At 36.6% G+C, this 12,522-nt stretch overlaps 1 pseudogene; it reads right to left on the bottom strand.

Moving 5' to 3' along the window:
- Nucleotides 1–5,549: 5,549 nt before the first annotated feature.
- Nucleotides 5,550–6,343, bottom strand: LOC149497685 (uncharacterized; annotated as a pseudogene).
- Between the last annotated feature and the right edge of the window lie 6,179 nt (nucleotides 6,344–12,522).

Genomic DNA, 12,522 nt, shown 5'->3' with positions numbered 1-12,522 from the left:
AGTTTGAAGTTTTTGTTAAAACGTGGTTTTTTTATTTTGTTGTTGATTTTTAGGAATAATCAGATATGCTCAATATGTATTGTGGTTTACTATTTTTCTGTTATATCTCTACTTATAAATATCTGTAATACTTTTTAATGAAGTATGGCCTTCAACAGTTCAAATATATCTTTGTTTTGCATATTTTTCTTCAAGTTTTAGATTCAAAAATATTAACAGAATGGTATCAGAGCCGTTAATCTTGAGGGACCTGTGAGATTGAGTGAACCAAAAAGCCACATCCAAACACCAAACCCGTGAGATGGAGGGAGAATCAAACTTTGGTTCCATTACTATCCCAATATTTGATAGAGTTAATTATCAAAGTTGGGTAGTTAAGATAAGTGTACATCTTAAAGCTTTTGATCTTTGGGAAGCTGTAGAAGAAAACTACGAGATTCCTCCACTTGGAGACAACCCAACACTGGCTTAGCTCAAGAGCCATAAGGAGAAAAAGACAAGGAAAGCCAAAGCCAAAGCTTGCCTATTTTCTGCTGTTTTACCCTCTTTTCTTAGTAGAGTTATGCAATTAGAGTCTGCTGCAGAAATTCAGCAATATCTTGAAAAAGATTATCAAGAAAATGAGAGGGTAAACAACATGCAAATCATGAATTTAATTCGTGAATTTCAAATACAAATAAATGAAAGAGCCAAAAACAGTAAAGGAATATGCTTACAGACTTCTCACATTGTCAATAAGGTGAGACTTTTTGGTAAATATTTTTCTGATGAGAGAATTGTTCAAAAATCCTTGTTACATTACCTGAAAAATATGAAGCAACAATTTCCTCTTTAGAGAATTCTATAGATTTGTCAAGTATCACCTTGGCAGAACTTTTAAATGCATTACAGGCCTTAGAACAAAGGAGAATTATGAGGAATGAAGGTTCTGTAGAGGGTGCTAATCAGGCAAAGTCTCAAAATACTGAAGGAGGCAAGACTAAAAATAAGAACTTGACATACAATAAGCTGGGCAGTGGAAAGTATTCAGCATGTCCTCAATGCAAGAAAACAACTCACCCACAGCAAAGTTGTTGGTGGAGGCCCGATGTCAAATGCAACATATGCTGCCAATTGGGACATATTGAAAGGGTATGCAAAGCACAACAACAAGAAGTTGAAGCTAAGGTTGTTGTTGATTAGAACCAGGAGGAGCATTTATTTGTTGCATCATGCCTTGCTGTAAGCAACTCTAATGGTTGGCTAATAGACAATGGCTGTACAAACCACATGACATATGACCTTGAGCTCTTTAAGGAGCTTGATACAACCATCATTACCAAAGTCAGAGCCGGAAATGGTGAACGTATTACATTGAAGGGAAAAGGAACGATATCCATAGAAAGCTTATCTGGTTAGAACTTATTTCTGATGTTTTATTTATTCCTGACATTGATCAAACCTGTTAGATGTTAGACAACTACTTGAAAAAGACTGTGAAGTGCTCTTTAGAAAGCGAAGTTGCATAATCAAAGATCCTGAAGGAAGAGAGGTATCAAGATCAAAATGAAAGGCAAAAACTTTATTCTCAATATGCTGGAACAGGAGTAAGTCTTTGTCGGACAAAGAGATAGCAATGTTATGCCTTGGCATAAAAAATTGGGGCACTTTCATCATAATATAGTGCTCTTTATGAAGAAAAATCAAATTGTGAAAGGTTTACCTGATCTGGAGGAAGACTTGCCAATATTTGCAGCTTGTAAATATGGAAAGCAATCTAGTTTCGAAAAAAAAAAAAAAAAAAAAAAAAAAAAAAAAAAAAGAGAGAGAGAGAGAGCAATTCAGAAGCTGGAACTCATACATACAGAAATTGGAGGACCGCTGAAACACCATCCTTGAATGGCAGTAAGTATTTTATTGCATTCATCGATGATTGTACGAGATTTTGTTGGATTTATTTTCTCAAATCCAAATATGAGGTTGCTAATATTTTTTGGGAATATAAAACTTGGGCTGGAAAAAGCCAAAACTTGAAGCTCATTTATGATAATGATGATATTTTGGAATTGCTTAATGACAATATTGACAATAAACCTGTACAGGGCACCAAATCACTTACTGACATATATCAAGAAAGAAAATAGGATTTGTGTTTTTTTTCAAGAAGAAAAAGCAGCCACTGTTGTATTTTTAATTCAGATTCAACTCATTATTCATGAACATACACAGCTCCTCTTATATATAGGTACAAAAAAGACTAAGTCTAAACTAAATTCCAAGAATAACGAAAATAATCAACTGTGAATCACAAGCCAGATTATGTGGCTGTGTTAGCTATCAAACTAGTCAAAGAAAGAGCTAAACATGGACTTCCAACAACTAAATACACCCAATAGTAGAATAGGAAAATATTAATTAACTTTATCTCTCCAAAATACACTTTATAACTCCATATTTTCCTCAACAGGTCCTTGTAAGAGGGACTGATCACATAATGACACCTTATTACTCCTATGATCTTTAACATCCCCCCTCAAACTTTGCCAGGGCAGGAGGCAGAGTTTGCTACGAAACATAGCTATGGCAGATTTTGGTATTGGTTTGGTGAAGATGTCAGCAACCTATGGATCTGTTGGAACATATTTAGTAACTAGAAGACCACGTGCAACCCGTTCTCTAACAAAGTGGTAGTCCAACTCTATATGCTTACTCCTGGCATGAAACACTAGATTCATAGTGAGATAAAGAGCACTCAAGTTATCACAGTAAAGTATAGGCGGCACAGTCATGGGAATCGAAAAATCTTGAAGCAAATATGTAAGCCAAGTAAGCTCAGCAGCTGTATGAGCCATTGCTCTGTATTCAGCTTCGGTACTGGAACGAGAGACAGTGTGTTGCTTCTTGGCACACCACGAGATTAAATTGCGACCAAGGAACGTACAGTACCCTGTGGTCGAGCGCCTGGTAATTGGACATCCAGCCCAATCGGCATCGGCAAACCCCTGCAAAAATAACGAAGAATTGGAAGTTAAATGTAATCCTAGACTCAGAGTTCCTTTCACATATCGAAGAATGCGATGAAAAAACTTCATGTGCACCACCGTCGGGTCCTGCATATATTGAGAAACAAAATTCACACTGTATGCAAGATCAGGACGGGTTAATGTTAAATATTGCAACACGCCAACAATACTGCGATATAAGTGAGGATCAACAGAAGCAGCAGGACTTGTAACATTTGGTTTTATTTCCAAAGGTGTGGCCATCGGTTTACTGTCAAGCATTCCAAACCGATCAAGCAAAGTTAAAGCACAATTTGTTTGATTTAACAACAACCCATCTTCTGTTTGTGTAATTTCAATACCCAAAAAATGATGCAGTAGGCCTAGATCTTTCATAGCAAATTCCCTACACAACAACTGAATAAACGAATCAATTAATGTTGGAGAAGACCCTGTTAGAAGCATATCATCAATGTAAATCAACAAGGCTAACGTGCCTTGCGATGAATGAAAAATAAAAAGCGAAGGGCCAGCTAAACTGCAGAGAAAACCAAAAGAAACTAAAAAACTACTTAGCCTGTCAAACCATGCGCGTGGGGCTTGTTTTAAGCCGTACAGTGCCCTCTTCAGTTTACACACATATGAAGAATATTGCAAATCTACCATACTTGGCGGCTGATCCATATAAAGATCCTCAGAAATATGACCATGTAAGAAAGCATTTTTAACATCAAGTTGTCAAACTTGCCACCGTCGAACCAAAGAAATTGAAAGAACAAGTCGAATGGTTCCTGGTTTAATAACTAGAGAAAAAGTTTCTGTAAAATCTTGACCATCAATTTGATGATATCCTTTCGCGACTAACTGTGCTTTTAATCCATCAAGGGAACCATCGGATTTAAGCTTCGCCTTAAATACCCATTTTGACCCTATCACATTCATGTCAGGCGTCCTAGGAACCAAAGTCCAAGTCTCATTTTTGTGAAGAGCAGATAATTCCTCCTCCATAGCTTTCTTCCATCCAGAATGTGCCAAAGCTTGTGTGACAGTACGTGGTTCCTTAGGAATTGAGGAATCCATGGTTGTGACAAGAGCATACCTAGGGTTTGGTTTAACAACACCAGATTGAGATCGGGTTGTCATAGAATGGTAATTTGGAGCAAGAACAGGTGCAAGAGAAGCAGAATCTGTTGCTAATTCAGCAATTGGAATATCTGAAGTGGGATCTGGCGTTGGAAAAGGGAGATCAGTTTCCTGTATTTCTAAATGTTGTGATGTGAAGTTAGCGGATGATGATGGCGAATGAATAGGGGAATCTGGTGTGATGGGTATCGGTGACGAATGATGTGGGGATGGTAAAGAATCAGTCGAAGAATGTTGAACAGAGACTAGTGTGGCAGATTGCGGCGGAGAAATTGAGACATGCAAAGGGGAAGCTGGTTCAGTCGTGGAGAAAGGGATCGTGTCTGTCGAAATCGTATTAGGTTGGGCTTGATTGAAAGGAGAAGGAATTGGAATTAAAGATAATGACTGGGTAGAATCCTGCACAGCAGATGACACAGTAGCAGAAGCTGGTATCCATGAATCAAACACTTGTGTAACATGTACTGGTGTACAAATATTAGTTGCTGATTTGTATGGAAAACACTCTTCATCGAATACCACATGTCTCGACATAATATATTTACGATTTTTCAGATCGTAACACTTGTAACCTTTATATTTGTCACTGTATCCTGTAAAAACACAAAGAGTAGATTTTGGATCAAATTTATTTTTCTTGGTGTCCCAAATATATGGGAAACACTTACACCCAAAAACACGTAACTGGAATAATCTGGATGCTTTTTATGTAACTTAAAAAATGGTGAATCAAATGAAATGGATGATGAAGGTAAACGATTAATTAAGAAAACTGCAGTAGTAAAAGCATCAACCCAAAAAGATAATGGAACACGGCTATGAAACAACATCGACATTCCTAGCTCACGTATTATGCGATGTCGAGGTTCAACTGTACCAGCTTGTTCTGGTGTATATGGGCAAGAAATATGCGGAATTATTCTAGTTTGTAGAAAATGAGTAGCCAAAGCAGAATTAACAAATTCTCCCCCTCCATCTGATTGAAAAACTTTGATAACAGCATTATATTGACGTTGAACATAGTTTTCAAAAGCAATAAAAGCCGAATAAAAATCAGATTTTGCACATAATGGAATTATCCAAGTGTATTTGGTGTCATCATCGACAAGAGAAGCATAAAACTTAAATTTTCCAATACATAACACAGGAGCTGGTCCCCATAAGTCACAATGTATTTTTTCAAAAGCAGTAATAGTAGAATTAACACTTCTTTTAAAAGGAAATTTACTGAGTTTCCCCAATTGACAACTGTCACACACTTGATTTATTTTTAAAGGGCCATTAACAGCAATTAGGCCTTTATTATGCAAACAATTTAAAGCAGAAATTTGTGGATGTCCAAGGCGTTGGTGCCAAACATCACCACTACAAGACTTGAAACGAAATGAAAAATTAGCTTCAGGACTACTAGAAATCGTATACAAATCACCCTTCTTTGGTCCCTTCATGATTAACGCACCTGTCTTCTGTTCCTTCACAATAAAAGAATCATTAGTAAACTCACAATTTACAGGAAACTGTGAAGTTAATTTACTTACCGATAACAAATTCTTTTTTAAATCAGGAACATACAAAACCTCAGACAATGGCAACAAATGATTATTTTTTCAAACTTCAGAACTACCAATACCAACTATAGGGATGGAAGAACCATCACCTATAATAATCGAATCACTACCTCCATAAGTATGTAAATTAGACACCATACCTTCACTTCCAGTCATGTGATTCGTAGCTGCAGTGTCAGACGTCCAATCATGGTCTGTAACAGTATTATCAAGTGTCAAGGCTGCCAAAGCTTGAGGAAAAACACTAGATTGAGACGCAGATGAAGGAATCCACCAACAAATTTTTGCGATATGTCCTATTTTGTTGCAAAACTAACAGGTCTCATCTCGATAAAGCTCACGTTCTGCAGCTGTCATACATCTCTTCCCTGTTGGTGGAGGTCGTCACTGCTGACCTGAAGAATTTGTTTGATTCTGCGCCTGAAACCCACGACCTGCAGAAGTAAAATTTGATCGAGAATTTTTTGAATCTAAAGACGAGTTTGATCCAGCAATCTGCCGATTTTTTTGCTGTTGAGTATAGAACGCCAGATGAGGCGTATGAACTGCTAAAGGTGAAATTGCAGAATTTGCAAACCAAGTTCGTCGTTGATCATGATTTTGGAGTTGTGAAATCAATTCTGAATAAGTTGGTCTTGGTGGTTTGAGCATTGTGGTAGAAAGGTCTCATATTGTGGACCAAGACTTGTGAGTAAGCTATAAATTTTTCTTTTTCTTGAATTGGACAGCCAATAGCAGCCAAACTGTTACAAATATTTTTGAATTGATGAATGTGATCACCAATGCTGACGCTGTCATCTTTGCGAAGATAGATCAATTATTGACAGAGTGTAAACTCCCTTTCTTGAGACTCCTGTGCATATGAGTCTTTTAAAGCATCCTAGACAGCAAAGGTCATATCGAGCCCAATTACAAGCCCTAGAGATTCTTCAGAGAGTGTGCCGATTATCCACCCTCGAAGAAGACGATCTGCTTTCTGCCAAGCAGCGAAATTCTGAAGTGATTGCTCTGTTGCTTTGTCTGTTCCTGCCGGATTCATTGGTGGTTCTTCTGTGAGATGATTTAAGAGATCTTGACTCTCGGCAAGTCCTAGTACTTGCTCATGCCATAGAAGGTAATTTGTTTGGGTGATTTTCAAAGTGATGAAATTGCCGACGTTTAGTGATAAAGATGAGGAAGCCATGAGCAGAATGATATAGAACCTAGATGTTCAGGCTCTGATACTAAGAAAGAAAATAGGATTTGTGTTTTTTTTCAAGAAGAAAAAGTAGCCACTGTTGTATTTTTAATTCAGATTCAACTCATTATTCATGAACATACACAGCTCCTCTTATATAGAGGTACAAAAAAGACTAAGTCTAAACTAAATCCCAAGAATAACGAAGATAATCAACTGTGAATCATAAGCCAGATTATGTGGTTGTGTTAGCTACCAAACTAGTTAAAGAAAGAGCTAAACATGGACTTCCAACAACTAAATACACCCAATAGTAGAATAGGAAAATATTAACTAACTTTATCTCTCCAAAATACACCTTATAACTCCGTATTTTCCTCAATAGGTCCTTATAAGAGGGACTGATCACATAATGACACCTTATTACTCCTATGATCTTTAACATATCAAAGGTGTAATGTGGCTGTCATGGAACTAGTAGAATATGTTGCAGTTGCTTTAGCAAAAAATCAAGCTCTATGGATAAGAAAATTGCTTGTAGATTTGACTTTGGAGCAAAAGAGAAGTGTAGAAGTTTATGTTGACAACCAAGCTGCAATTTCAATTGCAAATAACCCAGTGTTCTATAGCAAAACAAAGCATTTCAAGATTAAATTGTATTCTGTAAGAGAAGTACAAAGGATGGTGAAGTACACTTAGTGCACTACAATATAGGAAATCAGAATGCTGATATTCTAAATAAATCCCTTCCCAAGGCTAGATTTGAGTATCCACAGAACATCTTGGAGTTTGTAGCCCTTAAGCCTAAGAGGAGTATTGGATCTTTGTCTTAGGAGCTGATATGGTTGTTCCTAAGAGGCTACTGAATTTTGAAGTTTTTGTTAAAACGTGGTTTTCATTTTGTTGCTGACTTTTAGGAATAATCAGATATGCTCGATATGGAGTAATTAGATATGCTCAATATGTAGTGTTATTTGCTATTTTTATGTTATATCTCTTATTAACGTACAACTATTGTATTTATTTTATATTTAACATACAACTATTGTATTTATTTTATATTTATCTCATGTACAACTGTATTGTTTTTCTTATCTGTTTGCTTGTTAGATATCTATAGGCTAGCTGTAAATTCTATCACTTTCTGTAAATCGTGTATATATACATCTCCAATATCAATAAGAAATATTATTCAGCAAACTCTCTATTCTCACATGGTATCAAAGCCAATCTGATCCAAATACGTTCCATGATTTCTTTTTATTTGTTGTGCTCTCTTGTTCATTTATGATGACAGGCCCGACTCTTCCTACTATTGTCCCAGCCAATTCTACACCTGCTGTCAATACTTCATCGCTATTTCATCTTCATGCATCCGATCAACCTGGTCACGCTCTTGTGACACAGTTATTTACTGGTGATAATTACCCTACATGGTGTCGTGCCATCACTATGGCGCTAGAGGCCAAAAAACAAACTAGGTTTTATTGATGGCTCACTTTCAAAACCGGATATTGACTTGCCAAATCTATCTAATTGGATTCGCTGCAACTCCATGGTTCAATCATGGCTTGTACATTCGACAACTCTTTCAATTGGCAATAGTGTACTCTGGATTAAGAGTGCATCTAAAGTCTGGAATGACCTTGCTGTCCGTTTCACACAAAAAAATGCTCCTCGAATCTTTGAAATTTATTGAGCCATCTTTAATAATTTACAAGGCATGGATTTTATTATTGAATAATCTTTAACATAGCCCAGATCTATTGTTCATAGAATTTGTTTGGCAAGAATATACAATAATCGGAAGCGTACCTTGATCCATAACAGCAGATCTATATTATGGGTTACCTCGTTGCTGCAATTCGATTCTCACCATAACAACAGATCTACGTTTCTACCTCTGACCTTTTGTCCATAAGTTTTCTCTCAATGGTTAGAGAATAATCAACAGCTATGGGAGTTTCTTTTATGAGCTCTCTCAAACAAGCTATCACCGTATGTGTTTAAGGCAGTCGTCACACTCTCTATTTTGTTTTCTTTTTTGTGTTCACCCTAAGCTGTCGATTCCTTTTACTTTTATAAGGCAGAGGAAGGGTATTAAAACCCTAACTGGCTCTTATCCATTAAGCCCAATAATCATCATCTTGGGCCATCTTAATTAGAACCAGCCCTTTAATCACATGGGCCACATAAAGATTATTAAATAATCTAACATTCTCCCACTTGGCCCATGTGCATTTCTCGAATCTATCATGTTTACTTTAATTAGAATTAAGATGATCGGATTATGGCGGTCACAAGTTATTAATCGACATGATTCCTTCCATATATCATAGACCACTTCAATTCATAGAACTTTAATGGAGAAACTTTTCAACAAACAATACATTGTCATAATCAGATGTTATTGTTATCTCACTCAAACCATTATTATATACATCTATGATGTGGATAAAACATAAATAAGCAAAACATCTTTAATTGAATTCCCAAGTGTCACAATAATATGAGAAAAACAACCATATGTATATATATATATATATATATACAAGTTTAAACATCATGCTAACAAGGACTTATCTGTAACGCCTATCCTATCAACATGGCCAGTGAAGATTTTGGGCGGTAAGCCTTTAGTTAGCGGATCCACTATCATCAGATCGGTACCGATATGCTCAATTGACATTTTGTGTTTTTGCACTTCTTCTTTCACAGATAGGTACTTTAAATCCATGTGCTTTGCACCCTTAGAGTACCTATCATTCTTAGAGAAGAAGACAGCTGCGGAATTATCACAGTAAATTCTCAACGGTCTAGCTATACTGTCGACAATACCTAGACTCGAGACAAAGTTTTGCAACCACAATGCATGAACAGTGGCCTCAAAGCATGCCACAAATTCAACCTCCATAATGGAAGTAGCAATGATAGATTGCTTTTCACTTTTCCATGATACTGATCCTCCAGCTAGAAGAAACATGTAACACCCCTTCCCGGTCCACCCGTTAACCCGAATGAACCGAGCCGAGATGCTACAATCTGGTTGAACTTATATCCTGTCATGCTGATATCATACTGTATGCAAAATATGAATATAAACACTCCCAATTACACTCTAAACTTCCAACATCTCCAAGAATCATCATAACACAATAACCCTTTATATATATCTTTACATAATTGTATAAATCCTCAAAAGCATTTAATATCTAGCAATTAATTTCATTCAGAATCTATATCAAGTTTTCATGACCTAATCATACCAACTATAGTAAACTATTTCATCTTCAATCATTTCATAAATATTATTCTTATCTCCAACTACTTACACCAAAATAATTACATGTTTCACTTATATTTACAATCACATAAGCTCTAACAATAAAAGAATTATACATGCCATAAATCTTAATACATGCCATAATTCTTAATTCTACATCTCTCAATCTACTATGACCAAATTAAGCACTTCTGCTTTGATAGTACTCCTCAAGTCTTCAAGTAGCAACCACGATCTTCAACCTTCGCGTGATGAAAATCGACGCGCTGAGTATAAAACTCAGTGGTGCTCATAATTCACATGCTTAACAAAGTGTGATGACAACTAACTGAAAACCCAAATTTGCATAAAAGCATTGAAAATCATAGCTTTAGTAAATTTCAACACAAATGTATCTTTATAGCAAAGAATAAACTTCTAATTCACACCATAATCACATAACTCCTTTAGTTCTAATTATCTCATAATTCCTTTACATGAACCTTTAATCACGTATTATGATACTATCATGATCTTACCTGCTGTTCATTGTGTTGTATGAATGAAATCAATAAACAAGGAAGAATACATAACAGTATATGTTCATTGTCTTACTTGCTATTCATTATGCTGTATGACTTATGCACTTTTAGTCACATCATATAAATTACGATTAATAACATCTCATGACTGTATGGCTCTTTACAGAATCAATAATTAAACGTGTAAGCATATATAGCATTATACTTTCATGATCTTACCTGATGTTCTTTATGTTGTATGAATTCTGCAACTTTGATTAAACTCAGTGAATATCACAATGAATAAAGAAACATAGAAACATATAAGCACATACATATGTAGAAATAAACATGTACTTACATATGGAATGTAAGCACACATATCATGATATTTTCATTTTACCTTGATGATCTTTCTTGCTGTATAGTATACTGTATGATTCATGCAATGTTATGTCAAGATATCTGTATGGCTCCATAAGGTTATAGTGAAACCGAAGTGATAAGAAAAATTGTATGAAACTGGATGAAAATGTATGCTATAGGCGATAGGCCCCGAACCGGATTCGCCTATGCCAATATTGTCCGTTTTGGTGCCCCTAACCGGATTTGCACCGCACGGTTTAATCATATCCACTCAACGGCCTGTAGCCGGAGTTCCAAACTGTATGGGGCGCAGATCTGCTATTCTATGTCGCGACATAGCCTTATCTACATGGTTTCTACCTAACCTCAATGGAGCTTAAGATTAGCATGTCAACAATGTAACACAATAGCACATAAATGGTTTCACAACGTCATAGTTCATCATATTGATTTGATTTCACACCATATAAATGCTTACATGTTGTTTTAATCCATGTTCTTATATTATATTTTTGTTTTACAATGATTGGATGCATGCATGTTGAGCAACGGAATGTAATTGTATAGAAAATGAAGTCCAAAATGCATGAAAACACAAGTCGCGAGCGCGCAGGAAAAAGTCGCGAGTGCGAGATGCTTCCCAGAGAGAAGTCGCGAGCGCGTCTTCAAACCTCGCGAGCGCGAGAAGTGCAATCGAGAGTCAGAGAGGTTTCTGGCTCAAGTCGCGACCGCGCAGCACAAGTCGCGAGCGCGAGATGAAGTCGCGAGCGCGCTTGTGGAGTTCGTGAGCGCGAGATGTGCCATTTGAGAGTCAGAGAGTTTTTGGCCAAAGTCGCGACCGCGCATGTGAAAGTCGCGAGCGCGACTTGCTTTCCAGACCGCGCGGGCGCGCGACGTGTTTCCAGATTGTGCAGTCTGTGTTCTTTTGGCCATAACTCTCAATATACAACTTCAAATTGAGTGATTTAAAAGCCCACGTAAAGATAACACATAGAGGAACAAATAACTCTTCTATGACAATTCCTAGTTCCATCATTTACTGGGGTCAAAATCAAGATGAAGTTGCTGGTAAAATTTCCAGCAAACTCTGGTTCATAAACTCATTCCATCCCCTGTTTTCACATCATTTTCAATCCTCTCACTCCACAATAAGCAACATATGATCTCATGAGCAACACTCCACACAATTTTTCATGCAAAGAACATGGGAAATAACAAAAGATATCAAACCTTGTTTTCAAAAAGCTGGGACTCTGTTTTAGCTTCTCTTTTCTGCTACTTTTGAACTTTCTTCTCCTATACACAAGAATTCTCATAATTCATCTCCAATATAACAGAATTAAAGAGTGAATAACATAAAACTTCAAGGAATTCTACTTACTTGGAGTTGACTTAATGCTTAACTACGTTGAAAATTGAAAGGAAAAGGGCGGGACAAGTAAGAAGAGAATGATAAACATGAAAATAGGAAAGTGAACTGATAAGAACGGGTAGTCTCTAGAAG

Source organism: Jatropha curcas, chromosome 3 (genome assembly GCF_041381405.1).
Source record: "Jatropha curcas cultivar XTBG-Jc1 chromosome 3, XTBG_Jcur_1.0, whole genome shotgun sequence".
In the NCBI taxonomy this organism is placed as follows: Eukaryota; Viridiplantae; Streptophyta; class Magnoliopsida; order Malpighiales; family Euphorbiaceae; genus Jatropha; species Jatropha curcas.
This window is presented reverse-complemented; position numbering and strand designations above follow the sequence as displayed.